Genomic DNA, 13,571 nt, shown 5'->3' with positions numbered 1-13,571 from the left:
ATACCATGACAGACAGGAACAGGTGCAGAAAGGGTCCCGTTATCACACATGAGCTCTGTTACAATACCCATACCGGTAGAGTAGCCGTTACAGGCTATAACGATACTTGCATCATGGTCCAAAGAATCAGATGTTGTTTGATTTGAGAAAGGAATTGCATCTATTTCACAGTTTTCTATAAGAGGGTAAAAAAGAATACGTCGGTAACAATGTTACCAAGAAAAATGGCATACTCATTGTTTAATAAATTAGAGCTCCCCAAAAAATTGCCTTTGTAACATTTGTAAAGAAAAAAATTCCAACATACTAGAAATATATATGACAGTAGAATGCCAAAAATTAGCAAGCATCTTTTACAAATTAATTCTTAAAATGAGGAAAGTTGAAAAAAATACTCAGGTTTTAATTTCACAACCCTATCAAGTCAAAATAACAAATTCAAAAAAGCCATTTATAAACTCTAGTCATAATAAATTAATTCTTTGAATTCGCAGATTTATCCAAGATTGATGGGATCATACCATAACAGACAGGAACAGGTGCAGAAAGGGTCCCGTTATCACACAAGAGCTCTGTTACAATACCCATACCGGTAGAGTAGCCAACGTTACAGGCTATAACGATACTTGCATCATGGTCCAAAGAATCAGATGTTGTTTGATTTGAGAAAGGAATTGCATCTACGTCACAGTTTTCTATAAGAGGGGGAAAAACGATACCTCGGTAACAATATTACCAATAAAAATGACATACTCATTTTATAACGAAAGAGAGCCCCCTCAAAAAAAAATTGCCTTTGTAACATTTGCAAAGAGAAAAAATGTAACATATTAGAAATATTTATGACAGTAGAATGACAAAAAAATAGCAAGCATCTTTTAGTAATTAAACTTTTAAAGAAGCAAAGTAAGAAAATACTCAGTTCTTAATTTCAAAACCCCAGTAAGTCAAAATGGCACATTCAAAAAAGTCAGTTTGAAAATAAAGATTGTCTGTATAAATCAATTCTTTTTAATTGGCAGATTTATCCAAGATTGATAGTATCATACCATGACAGACAGGAACAGGTGCAGAAAGGGTCCCGTTATCACACATGAGATCTGTTACAATACCCATACCGGTAGAGTAGCCAATGTCACAGGCTATAACGATACTTGCATCATGGTCCAACGAATCAGCCATTGTTTGATTTGAAAAAGGAATTGCATCTATTTCACAGTTTTCTATAAGAGGGGAAAGAACGATACCTCGGTAACAATATTAAAACAAAAATGACAATTATTATTTAATCAATTAGAGCCCCCCCCAAAAAAAAAAAATTGCCTTTGTAATATCTGAACAGAAAAATTTGTAACATACTAGAAATATTCATGACAGTAAAATGCCTAAAAACAGCAAAAAAAATATTCGAAATTAATCCTTAAAATGACTAAAGTAAAAAAATACTCAGTTCTTAATTTCACAAGACCATCAAGTCAAAATGGCACATTAAAAAAAGCCAGTTTGAAAATAAAGATTGTCTGTATAAATCAATTCTTTTTAATTGGCAGATTTATCCAAGATTGATAGTATCATACCATGACAGACAGGAACAGGTGCAGAAAGGGTCCCGTTATCACACAAGAGCTCTGTTACAATACCCATACCGGTAGAGTAGCCAACCTTACAGGCTATAACGATACTTGCATCATGGTCCAAAGAATCAGATGTTGTTTGATTTGAGAAAGGAATTGCATCTATTTCACAGTTTTCTATAAGAGGGTAAAAAAGAATACGTCGGTAACAATGTTAACAACGGAAATGGCATACTCATTGTTTAATAAATTAGAGCTCCCCAAAAAAATTGCCTTTGTAACATTTGTAAAGAAAAAAATTCCAACATACTAGAAATATCTATGACAGTAGAATGCCAAAAATTAGCAAGCATCTTTTACAAATTAATTCTTAAAATGAGTAAAGTTAAAAAAATACTCATGTTTTAATTTCACAACCCTATCAAGTCAAAATAACAAATTCAAAAAAGCCATTTTTAAACTCTAGTCATAATAAATTAATTCTTTGAATTGGCAGATTTATCCAAGATTGATAGGATCATACCATAACAGACAGGAACAGGTGCAGAAAGGGTCCCATTATCACACAAGAGCTCTGTTACAATACCCATACCGGTAGAGTAGCCAACGTTACAGGCTATAACGATACTTGCATCATGGTCCAAAGAATCAGATGTTGTTTGATTTGAGAAAGGAATTGCATCTACGTCACAGTTTTCTATAAGAGGGGGAAAAAGGATACCTCGGTAACAATATTACCAATAAAAATGACATACTCATTTTATAACGAAAGAGAGCCCCCTCAAAAAAAAATTGCCTTTGTAACATTTGCAAAGAGAAAAAATGTAACATATTAGAAATATTTATGACAGTAGAATGACAAAAAAATAGCAAGCATCTTTTAGTAATTAAACTTTTAAAGAAGCAAAGTAAGAAAATACTCAGTTCTTAATTTCAAAACCCCCGTAAGTCAAAATGGCACATTCAAAAAAGCCAGTTTGAAAATAAAGATTGTCTGGATAAATCAATTCTTTTTAATTGGCAGATTTATCCAAGATTGATAGTATCATACCATGACAGACAGGAACAGGTGCAGAAAGGGTCCCGTTATCACACATGAGCTCTGTTACAATACCCATACCGGTAGAGTAGCCAATGTCACAGGCTATAACGATACTTGCATCATGGTCCAACGAATCAGCCATTGTTTGATTTGAAAAAGGAATTGCATCTATTTCACAGTTTTCTATAAGAGGGGAAAGAACGATACCTCGGTAACAATATTAAAACAAAAATGACAATTATTATTTAATCAATTAGAGCCCCCCCCCCAAAAAAAAAAATTGCCTTTGTAATATCTGAAAGAAAAAATTTGTAACATACTAGAAATATTCATGACAGTAAAATGCCTAAAAACAGCAAAAAATATATTAGAAATTAATCCTTAAAATGACTAAAGTAAAAAAATACTCAGTTCTTAATTTCACAAGACCATCAAGTCAAAATGGCACATTAAAAAAAGCCAGTTTGAAAATAAAGATTGTCTGTATAAATCAATTCTTTTTAATTGGCAGATTTATCCAAGATTGATAGTATCATACCATGACAGACAGGAACAGGTGCAGAAAGGGTCCCGTTATCACACAAGAGCTCTGTTACAATACCCATACCGGTAGAGTAGCCAACCTTACAGGCTATAACGATACTTGCATCATGGTCCAAAGAATCAGATGTTGTTTGATTTGAGAAAGGAATTGCATCTATTTCACAGTTTTCTATAAGAGGGTAAAAAAGAATACGTCGGTAACAATGTTAACAACAAAATGGCATACTCATTGTTTAATAAATTAGAGCTCCCCAAAAAAATTGCCTTTGTAACATTTGTAAAGAAAAAAATTCCAACATACTAGAAATATCTATGACAGTAGAATGCCAAAAATTAGCAAGCATCTTTTACAAATTAATTCTTAAAATGAGTAAAGTTAAAAAAATACTCATGTTTTAATTTCACAACCCTATCAAGTCAAAATAACAAATTCAAAAAAGCCATTTTTAAACTCTAGTCATAATAAATTAATTCTTTGAATTGGCAGATTTATCCAAGATTGATAGGATCATACCATAACAGACAGGAACAGGTGCAGAAAGGGTCCCATTATCACACAAGAGCTCTGTTACAATACCCATACCGGTAGAGTAGCCAACGTTACAGGCTATAACGATACTTGCATCATGGTCCAAAGAATGAGATGTTGTTTGATTTGAGAAAGGAATTGCATCTATTTCACAGTTTTCTATAAGAGGGAAAGAAGGATACCTTGGTAATAATATTAAAACAAAAATGACAATTATTATTTAATCAATTAGAGCCCCCCCCAAAAAAAAAATTGCCTTTGTAATATTTGAACAGAAAAATTTGTAACATACTAGAAATATTAATGACAGTAAAATGCCTAAAACAGCAAAAATATATTAGAAATTAATCCTTAAAATGACTAACGTAAAAAAATACTCAGTTCTTAATTTCACAATCCCAAGTAAGTCAAAATGGCACATTCAAAAAGCCAGTTTAAAAATCTAGTTTGTCTGAATAAATTAATTCTTTTGAATTGGCAGATTTATCCAAGATTGATAGGATCATACCATAACAGACAGGAACAGGTGCAGAAAGGGTCCCGTTATCACACATGAGCTCTGTTACAATACCCATACCGGTAGAGTAGCCAACCTTACAGGCTATAACGATACTTGCATCATGGTCCAAAGAATCAGATGTTGTTTGATTTGAGAAAGGAATTGCATCTATTTCACAGTTTTCTATAAGAGGGTAAAAAAGAATACGTCGGTAACAATGTAACAACGAAATGGCATACTCATTGTTTAATAAATTAGAGCTCCCCAAAAAAATTGCCTTTGTAACATTTGTAAAGAAAAAAATTTCCAACATACTAGAAAATATCTATGACAGTAGAATGCCAAAAATTAGCAAGCATCTTTTACAAATTAATTCTTAAAATGAGTAAAGTTAAAAAAATACTCATGTTTTAATTTCACAACCCTATCAAGTCAAAATAACAAATTCAAAAAAGCCATTTTTAAACTCTAGTCATAATAAATTAATTCTTTGAATTGGCAGATTTATCCAAGATTGATAGGATCATACCATAACAGACAGGAACAGGTGCAGAAAGGGTCCCATTATCACACAAGAGCTCTGTTACAATACCCATACCGGTAGAGTAGCCAACGTTACAGGCTATAACGATACTTGCATCATGGTCCAAAGAATCAGATGTTGTTTGATTTGAGAAAGGAATTGTATCTACGTCACAGTTTTCTATAAGAGGGGGAAAAAGGATACCTCGGTAACAATATTACCAATAAAAATGACATACTCATTTTATAACGAAAGAGAGCCCCCTCAAAAAAAAAAATTGCCTCTGTAACATTTGCAAAGAGAAAAAATGTAACATATTAGAAATATTTATGACAGTAGAATTACAAAAAAATAGCAAGCATCTTTTAGTAATTAAACTTTTAAAGAAGCAAAGTAAAAAAATACTCAGTTCTTAATTTCAAAACCCCAGTAAGTCAAAATGGCACATTCAAAAAAGCCAGTTTGAAACTCCAGATTTTCTGAATAAATCAATTGTTTTGAATTGGCAGATTTATCCAAGATTGATAGATTCTTACCATAACAAATAGGAACAGGTGCAGAAAGGGTCCCGTTATCACACATGAGCTCTGTTACAATACCCATACCGGTAGAGTAGCCGTTACAGGCTATAACGATACTTGCATCATGGTCCAAAGAATCAGATGTTGTTTGATTTGAGAAAGGAATTGCATCTATTTCACAGTTTTCTATAAGAGGGTAAAAAAGAATACGTCGGTAACAATGTTACCAAGAAAAATGGCATACTCATTGTTTAATAAATTAGAGCTCCCCAAAAAAATTGCCTTTGTAACATTTGTAAAGAAAAAAATTCCAACATACTAGAAATATATATGACAGTAGAATGCCAAAAATTAGCAAGCATCTTTTACAAATTCTTAAAATGAGCAAAGTAAAAACAAAATACTCAGTTCTTAATTTCAAAACCCCAGTTAGTCAAAATAGTAAATTAAAAAAAAGCCAGTTTGAAACTGTAGATTGTCTGAATAATTCAATTGTTTTGAATTGGCAGATTTATCCAAGATTGATAGGATCTTACCATAACAGACAGGAACAGGTGCAGAAAGGGTCCCGTTATCACACATGAGCTCTGTTACAATACCCATACCGGTAGAGTAGCCAATGTCACAGGCTATATCTATACTTGCATCATGGTCCAAATAATCAGCCATTGTTTGATTTGAGAAAGGAATTGCATCTATTTCACAGTTTTCTATAAGAGGGTAAAAAAGAATACGTCGGTAACAATGTTACCAACGAAAATGGCATACTCATTGTTTAATAAATTAGAGCTCCCCCAAAAAATTGCCTTTGTAACATTTGTAAAGAAAAAAATTCCAACATACTAGAAATATCTATGACAGTAGAATGCCAAAAATTAGCAAGCATCTTTTACAAATTAATTCTTAAAATGAGTAAAGTTAAAAAAATACTCATGTTTTAATTTCACAACCCTATCAAGTCAAAATAACAAATTCAAAAAGCCATTTTTAAACTCTAGTCATAATAAATTAATTCTTTGAATTGGCAGATTTATCCAAGATTGATAGGATCATACCATAACAGACAGGAACAGGTGCAGAAAGGGTCCCATTATCACACATGAGCTCTGTTACAATACCCATACCGGTAGAGTAGCCAACGTTACAGGCTATAACGATACTTGCATCATGGTCCAAAGAATGAGATGTTGTTTGATTTGAGAAAGTAATTGCATCTATTTCACAGTTTTCTATAAGAGGGGAAAGAAGGATACCTTGGTAATAATATTAAAACAAAAATGACAATTATTATTTAATCAATTAGAGCCCCCCCCAAAAAAAAAAAAAAATTGCCTTTGTAATATTTGAACAGAAAAATTTGTAACATACTAGAAATATTAATGACAGTAAAATGCCTAAAACAGCAAAAATATATTAGAAATTAATCCTTAAAATGACTAACGTAAAAAAATACTCAGTTCTTAATTTCACAATCCCAAGTAAGTCAAAATGGCACATTCCAAAAAGCCAGTTTAAAAATCTAGTTTGTCTGAATAAATTAATTCTTTTGAATTGGCAGATTTATCCAAGATTGATAGGATCATACCATAACAGACAGGAACAGGTGCAGAAAGGGTCCCGTTATCACACATGAGCTCTGTTACAATACCCATACCGGTAGAGTAGCCGTTACAGGCTATAACGATACTTGCATCATGGTCCAAAGAATCAGATGTTGTTTGATTTGAGAAAGGAATTGCATCTATTTCACAGTTTTCTATAAGAGGGTAAAAAAGAATACGTCGGTAACAATGTTACCAGAAAAATGGCATACTCATTGTTTAATAAATTAGAGCTCCCCAAAAAAAATTGCCTTTGTAACATTTGTAAAGAAAAAAATTCCAACATACTAGAAATATCTATGACAGTAGAATGCCAAAAATTAGCAAGCATCTTTTACAAATTAATTCTTAAAATGAGTAAAGTTAAAAAAATACTCATGTTTTAATTTCACAACCCTATCAAGTCAAAATAACAAATTCAAAAAAGCCATTTTTAAACTCTAGTCATAATAAATTAATTCTTTGAATTGGCAGATTTATCCAAGATTGATAGGATCATACCATAACAGACAGGAACAGGTGCAGAAAGGGTCCCGTTATCACACATGAGCTCTGTTACAATACCCATACCGGTAGAGTAGCCAATGTCACAGGCTATATCTATACTTGCATCATGGTCCAAATAATCAGCCATTGTTTGATTTGAGAAAGGAATTGCATCTATTTCACAGTTTTCTATAAGAGGGTAAAAAAGAATACGTCGGTAACAATGTTACCAACGAAAATGGCATACTCATTGTTTAATAAATTAGAGCTCCCCCAAAAAATTGCCTTTGTAACATTTGTAAAGAAAAAAATTCCAACATACTAGAAATATCTATGACAGTAGAATGCCAAAAATTAGCAAGCATCTTTTACAAATTAATTCTTAAAATGAGTAAAGTTAAAAAAATACTCAGGTTTTAATTTCACAACCCTATCAAGTCAAAATAACAAATTCAAAAAAGCCATTTTTAAACTCTAGTCATAATAAATTAATTCTTTGAATTGGCAGATTTATCCAAGATTGATAGGATCATACCATAACAGACAGGAACAGGTGCAGAAAGGGTCCCATTATCACACAAGAGCTCTGTTACAATACCCATACCGGTAGAGTAGCCAACGTTACAGGCTATAACGATACTTGCATCATGGTCCAAAGAATGAGATGTTGTTTGATTTGAGAAAGGAATTGCATCTATTTCACAGTTTTCTATAAGAGGGGAAAGAAGGATACCTTGGTAATAATATTAAAACAAAAATGACAATTATTATTTAATCAATTAGAGCCCCCCCCCAAAAAAAAAATTGCCTTTGTAATATTTGAACAGAAAAATTTGTAACATACTAGAAATATTAATGACAGTAAAATGCCTAAAACAGCAAAAATATATTAGAAATTAATCCTTAAAATGACTAACGTAAAAAAATACTCAGTTCTTAATTTCACAATCCCAAGTAAGTCAAAATGGCACATTAAAAAAAGCCAGTTTAAAAATCTAGATTGTCTGAAAAAATTAATTCTTTGAATTGGCAGATTTATCCAAGATTGATAGGATCATACCATAACAGACAGGAACAGGTGCAGAAAGGGTCCCATTATCACACAAGAGCTCTGTTACAATACCCATACCGGTAGAGTAGCCAACGTTACAGGCTATAACGATACTTGCATCAAGGTCCAAAGAATGAGATGTTGTTTGATTTGAGAAAGGAATTGCATCTATTTCACAGTTTTCTATAAGAGGGGAAAGAAGGATACCTTGGTAATAATATTAAAACAAAAATTACAATTATTATTTAATCAATTAGAGCCCCCCCCCAAAAAAAAAATTGCCTTTGTAATATTTGAACAGAAAAATTTGTAACATACTAGAAATATTAATGACAGTAAAATGCCTAAAACAGCAAAAATATATTAGAAATTAATCCTTAAAATGACTAACGTAAAAAAATACTCAGTTCTTAATTTCACAATCCCAAGTAAGTCAAAATGGCACATTCCAAAAAGCCAGTTTAAAAATCTAGTTTGTCTGAATAAATTAATTCTTTTGAATTGGCAGATTTATCCAAGATTGATAGGATCATACCATAACAGACAGGAACAGGTGCAGAAAGGGTCCCGTTATCACACATGAGCTCTGTTACAATACCCATACCGGTAGAGTAGCCAATGTCACAGGCTATAACGATACTTGCATCATGGTCCAAAGAATCAGATGTTGTTTGATTTGAGAAAGGAATTGCATCTATTTCACAGTTTTCTATAAGAGGGTAAAAAAGAATACGTCGGTAACAATGTTACCAAGAAAAATGGCATACTCATTGTTTAATAAATTAGAGCTCCCCAAAAAATTGCCTTTGTAACATTTGTAAAGAAAAAAAATCCAACATACTAGAAATATATATGACAGTAGAATGCCAAAAATTAGCAAGCATCTTTTCCAAATTCTTAAAATGAGCAAAGTAAAAACAAAATACTCAGTTCTTAATTTCAAAACCCCAGTTAGTCAAAATAGCAAATTAAAAAAAAGCCAGTTTGAAACTGTAGATTGTCTGAATAATTCAATTGTTTTGAATTGGCAGATTTATCCAAGATTGATAGGATCTTACCATAACAGACAGGAACAGGTGCAGAAAGGGTCCCGTTATCACACATGAGCTCTGTTACAATACCCATACCGGTAGAGTAGCCAATGTCACAGGCTATATCTATACTTGCATCATGGTCCAAATAATCAGCCATTGTTTGATTTGAGAAAGGAATTGCATCTATTTCACAGTTTTCTATAAGAGGGTAAAAAAGAATACGTCGGTAACAATGTTACCAACGAAAATGGCATACTCATTGTTTAATAAATTAGAGCTCCCCAAAAAAATTGCCTTTGTAACATTTGTAAAGAAAAAAATTCCAACATACTAGAAATATCTATGACAGTAGAATGCCAAAAATTAGCAAGCATCTTTTACAAATTAATTCTTAAAATGAGTAAAGTTAAAAAAATACTCATGTTTTAATTTCACAACCCTATCAAGTCAAAATAACAAATTCAAAAAAGCCATTTTTAAACTCTAGTCATAATAAATTAATTCTTTGAATTGGCAGATTTATCCAAGATTGATAGGATCATACCATAACAGACAGGAACAGGTGCAGAAAGGGTCCCATTATCACACAAGAGCTCTGTTACAATACCCATACCGGTAGAGTAGCCAACGTTACAGGCTATAACGATACTTGCATCATGGTCCAAAGAATGAGATGTTGTTTGATTTGAGAAAGGAATTGCATCTATTTCACAGTTTTCTATAAGAGGGGAAAGAAGGATACCTTGGTAATAATATTAAAACAAAAATGACAATTATTATTTAATCAATTAGAGCCCCCCCAAAAAAAAAAAATTGCCTTTGTAATATTTGAACAGAAAAATTTGTAACATACTAGAAATATTAATGACAGTAAAATGCCTAAAACAGCAAAAATATATTAGAAATTAATCCTTAAAATGACTAACGTAAAAAAATACTCAGTTCTTAATTTCACAATCCCAAGTAAGTCAAAATGGCACATTCCAAAAAGCCAGTTTAAAAATCTAGTTTGTCTGATAAATTAATTCTTTGAATTGGTAGATTTATCCAAGATTGATAGGATCATACCATAACAGACAGGAACAGGTGCAGAAAGGGTCCCGTTATCACACATGAGCTCTGTTACAATACCCATACCGGTAGAGTAGCCGTTACAGGCTATAACGATACTTGCATCATGGTCCAAAGAATCAGATGTTGTTTGATTTGAGAAAGGAATTGCATTTATTTCACAGTTTTCTATAAGAGGGTAAAAAAGAATACGTCGGTAACAATGTTACCAAGAAAAATGGCATACTCATTGTTTAATAAATTAGAGCTCCCCAAAAAAATTGCCTTTGTAACATTTGTAAAGAAAAAAATTCCAACATACTAGAAATATCTATGACAGTAGAATGCCAAAAATTAGCAAGCATCTTTTACAAATTAATTCTTAAAATGAGTAAAGTAAAAAAAATACTCATGTTTTAATTTCACAACCCTATCAAGTCAAAATAACAATTCAAAAAAGCCATTTTAAACTCTAGTCATATAAATTAATTCTTTGAATTGGCAGATTTATCCAAGATTGATAGGATCATACCATAACAGACAGGAACAGGTGCAGAAAGGGTCCCATTATCACACAAGAGCTCTGTTACAATACCCATACCGGTAGAGTAGCCAACGTTACAGGCTATAACGATACTTGCATCATGGTCCAAAGAATCAGATGTTGTTTGATTTGAGAAAGGAATTGCATCTATTTCACAGTTTTCTATAAGAGGGGAAAGAAGGATACCTTGGTAATAATATTAAAACAAAAATGACAATTATTATTTAATCAATTAGAGCCCCCCAAAAAAAATTGCCTTTGTAATATTTGAACAGAAAAATTTGTAACATACTAGAAATATTAATGACAGTAAAATGCCTAAAACAGCAAAAATATATTAGAAATTAATCCTTAAAATGACTAACGTAAAAAAATACTCAGTTCTTAATTTCACAATCCCAAGTAAGTCAAAATGGCACATTCCAAAAAGCCAGTTTAAAAATCTAGTTTGTCTGAATAAATTAATTCTTTTGAATTGGCAGATTTATCCAAGATTGATAGGATCATACCATAACAGACAGGAACAGGTGCAGAAAGGGTCCCGTTATCACACATGAGCTCTGTTACAATACCCATACCGGTAGAGTAGCCGTTACAGGCTATAACGATACTTGCATCATGGTCCAAAGAATCAGATGTTGTTTGATTTGAGAAAGGAATTGCATCTACGTCACAGTTTTCTATAAGAGGGGAAAAAAGAATACGTCGGTAACAATGTTACCAACAAAAATGGCATACTCATTGTTTAATAAATTAGAGCTCCCCAAAAAAATTGCCTTTGTAACATTTGTAAAGAAAAAAATTCCAACATACTAGAAATATATATGACAGTAGAATGCCAAAAATTAGCAAGCATCTTTTACAAATTAATTTTTAAAATGAGGAAAGTTAAAAAAATACTCAGGTTTTAATTTCACAACCCTATCAAGTCAAAATAACAAATTAAAAAAAGCCATTTATAAACTCTAGTCATAATAAATTAATTCTTTGAATTGGCAGATTTATCCAAGATTGATAGGATCATACCATAACAGACAGGAACAGGTGCAGAAAGGGTCCGTTATCACACTGAGCTCTGTTACAATACCCATACCGGTAGAGTAGCCAACGTTACAGGCTATAACGATACTTGCATCATGGTCCAAAGAATGAGATGTTGTTTGATTTGAGAAAGGAATTGCATCTATTTCACAGTTTTCTATAAGAGGGGAAAGAAGGATACCTTGGTAATAATATTAAAACAAAAATGACAATTATTATTTAATCAATTAGAGCCCCCCCCAAAAAAAAAAATTGCCTTTGTAATATTTGAACAGAAAAATTTGTAACATACTAGAAATATTATGACAGTAAAATGCCTAAAACAGCAAAAATATATTAGAAATTAATCCTTAAAATGACTAACGTAAAAAAATACTCAGTTCTTAATTTCACAATCCCAAGTAAGTCAAAATGGCACATTACAAAAAGCCAGTTTAAAAATCTAGTTTGTCTGAATAAATTAATTCTTTTGAATTGGCAGATTTATCCAAGATTGATAGGATCATACCATAACAGACAGGAACAGGTGCAGAAAGGGTCCCGTTATCACACATGAGCTCTGTTACAATACCCATACCGGTAGAGTAGCCGTTACAGGCTATAACGATACTTGCATCATGGTCCAAAGAATCAGATGTTGTTTGATTTGAGAAAGGAATTGCATCTACGTCACAGTTTTCTATAAGAGGGTAAAAAAGAATACGTCGGTAACAATGTTAACAACGGAAATGGCATACTCATTGTTTAATAAATTAGAGCTCCCCAAAAAAATTGCCTTTGTAACATTTGTAAAGAAAAAAATTCCAACATACTAGAAATATATATGACAGTAGAATGCCAAAAATTAGCAAGCACCTTTTACAAATTAATTCTTAAAATGAGGAAAGTTAAAAAAATACTCAGGTTTTAATTTCACAACCCTATCAAGTCAAAATAACAAATTCAAAAAGGCCATTTATAAACTCTAGTCATAATAAATTAATTCTTTGAATTGGCAGATTTATCCAAGATTGATAGGATCATACCATAACAGACAGGAACAGGTGCAGAAAGGGTCCCGTTATCACACATGAGCTCTGTTACAATACCCATACCGGTAGAGTAGCCAACGTTACAGGCTATAACGATAGTTGCATCATGGTCCAAAGAATCAGATGTTGTTTGATTTGAGAAAGGAATTGCATCTACGTCACAGTTTTCTATAAGAGGGGAAAAAAGGATACCTCGGTAACAATATTACCAATAAAAATTACATACTCATTTTATAACGAAAGAGAGCCCCCTCAAAAAAAAATTGCCTTTGTAACATTTGCAAAGAAAAAAATTGTAACATATTAGAAACATTTATGACAGTAGAATGACAAAAAAATAGCAAGCATCTTTTAGTAATTAAAATTTTAAAGAAGCAAAGTAAGAAAATACTCAGTTCTTAATTTCAAAACCCCAGTTAGTCAAAATGGCACATTCAAAAAAGCCAGTTTGAAACTCTAGATTATCTGAATAAATCAATTGTTTTGAATTGGCAGATTTATC

The sequence above is a fragment of the Lytechinus variegatus genome, chromosome 9 (assembly GCF_018143015.1).
Source record: "Lytechinus variegatus isolate NC3 chromosome 9, Lvar_3.0, whole genome shotgun sequence".
Taxonomy (NCBI): domain Eukaryota; kingdom Metazoa; phylum Echinodermata; class Echinoidea; order Temnopleuroida; family Toxopneustidae; genus Lytechinus; species Lytechinus variegatus.
This window is presented reverse-complemented; position numbering follows the sequence as displayed.